The 2,389-nt window shown below is 47.6% G+C and overlaps 1 non-coding gene across 1 annotated transcript; it reads left to right on the top strand.

Moving 5' to 3' along the window:
• The first annotated feature begins 1,287 nt into the window (after positions 1-1,287).
• TRNAL-CAA (transfer RNA leucine (anticodon CAA)) lies at positions 1,288-1,371 on the top strand. The gene has a single exon. It is a non-coding gene; the product is annotated as a tRNA-Leu (tRNA).
• Positions 1,372-2,389: the final 1,018 nt, after the last annotated feature.

Below are 2,389 nucleotides of genomic sequence, written 5' to 3' on the forward strand. Positions count from 1 at the left end.
AGTGCCAGTCAGTACAAATGAAGGATAACCAGCTCTTGTTCACGAATACGCCCGGACGTATGGAGGGTCAAATTTGATCGGTCCGACTGTCGTGTCTGCCGTGTTGGCCCGTGAGGCTGCACCTGCCCGGTGGTGAATTCATTTCCGGCCTCTCTGTATAATTCAAAGATCCGATCTGCATCCATCCATCCATCCAGCAGATGTTGTAGCTCGCGTAGCCCCGCACCCGCAATAATCAAGGATCCCAATCAAACATCGACCGGTATATTTCGTACGGCAAGTGCGCGTCTCGTCTCGTCTCGTCCCGTGGTGGTTATCTGGCGATGACGCATCGCGGTTTCACTCGTCCGCTACGCTCAGTCCCAGATGCAAACTAAGTCAGAATCCAAGCTAGTAGTCTCAGATGCAAACTTGTTTCTTTCTTCCTTGTCCTTTTTTCTTTCTCCTCTTAATAGCATCTTCACTCGTTGGAGCCGCAAAAACACCACCGAATCTAAAAAGTTGGTGTCTTGGAGGCCAAATACTTCATCCGATCGAAATAGAAGTCATGGGGAGGGCATCTTCCCAGCCACACCCCACCTCAATCAAAAATTTATAAGAAAAACAATAAAGTGGCCAAGAAAAAGAACATGTGGGGAGACATGATTCGTCAAAACTTTCGCTGGCGCCCCCAAGAGCCCCCAACGCGCCGGGCTTCGGCTGAGTTTGCCGGCGCTATTTTGACATCCTGAGGGGGCGCCGAGGGCGTGGCTGGGCTGTTTTTCGACAAAAAGTGTCGTCCGAACCTAAAAAGATGTCCTGGAAGGCATCTTGGGGGACGGGTGGAGAGCACTAACATTCAAATACTCATCGCCATGAAGGGCTGACCACACCTGCCATGTGGTAGTCCCAGATGCAAACTTGTGATTGGTATTCTTCTCGTCGGTCCATGTGGATGTGCACGGCGGTGACCAGGGAAGTGAAGTGAACTGAAGCGAAGGACAAACCAACCGACGGAGATCGACGAGACGAGACATATAGAACAATGACTCGGGGAGCTCCGAAAGGGCGCTTTTCGCTTGGTGTACGTGCTGGGTGCTGACCTGGCCGGCAATCTGAGTTTCTGATGGTCACGGTCTCACGGACAATTACTCCCACCGAACGAACAAGCGTACGTACAGTACTGGCCAGTGGCCCTGATGATCGGGAGACCAAGTCAGAGTGGAGATGAGGGAGTATGCTCGGATTTATTTCAAATTTACAGCAGGATTTTGCTTTATACAGTGAATGTCAAAAGTTAGTAACGCTGTCAGGATGGCCGAGTGGTCTAAGGCGCCAGGCTCAAGTTCTGGTCCTCTTACGAGGGCGTGGGTTCAAACCCCATTTCTGACATTTCCTTAATATTCCCTTTTTTGGCTTTATAAAAAGTTTAATTTAATTATAATTTATAATCATAATCAACCAAAAGGAAACAGAACAAACTAGTCGGTCACAGAGACAAAAGATCACCGTTTCGATACATTCTTTTGCCATGGTCGTAGTAAGGATGATAATGTTTTCAAAATACTTTATAAAAAGTTTAATTTAATTATAATTTATAATCATAATCAACCAAAAGGAAACAGAACAAACTAGTCGGTCACAGAGACAAAAGATCACCGTTTCGATACATCCTTTTGCCATGGTCGTAGTAAGGATGATAATGTTTTCAAAATACTTTCCGGTTACGGCATGCCTAGGTGATGCGAGGATTGCAGCGGTACAATTGCATTCCACGGTGAAATGTGAAAATTTACATACTCTGAGCAGTCGAACAAAATATTAGGCCGGCCGGAAGGGAACCAATGACAGTAATTGATAGCCCAGTGGGCATATTTTGTTGGGAGGATGAGATTGGACAAGAATGGTTCATATGAGCTCCCTACCTCTCCTTGTAACGTGTCCCGTTGGGAGGTTTAATGTGTCCCGTCACCTCGTTCCATTTTATTTCCTCCTTCATGGTTTATTGCGGCTTATAAGACTGTTCACCATACAATCCAAGATTTTTTAATGTAGCTCATGCTGTGAACCATTTCATCGTGGAACATTATATCTGTCGTGGAGTTGTCACGGCAGATGTCCTCGAGCTAGGACTTAGTCGTGGAGCCATCGCAACTAGGAAGCTTGAAGGGGTTATGCGGGACAAGGAACACGAGGGTTTATACTGGTTCGGCCCCTTACGGTGAAGGTAAAAGCCTACGTCCAGTTTGAGGTGTTATCGATTAGGGTTACGATCGCCAGGGAGCTAAATAGCTATGCCCGGCTCTCAATGAGATCGTTGTCGCCCTCAAACCGCTGCCGGGTCGTCCCTTTATATAGGGAGGCTGACGCCCAGCAGCCCTTAGAGTCCCGGCCGGCTCATAAGAACGTC

This window comes from Triticum aestivum, chromosome 3D (genome assembly GCF_018294505.1).
Source record: "Triticum aestivum cultivar Chinese Spring chromosome 3D, IWGSC CS RefSeq v2.1, whole genome shotgun sequence".
In the NCBI taxonomy this organism is placed as follows: domain Eukaryota; kingdom Viridiplantae; phylum Streptophyta; class Magnoliopsida; order Poales; family Poaceae; genus Triticum; species Triticum aestivum.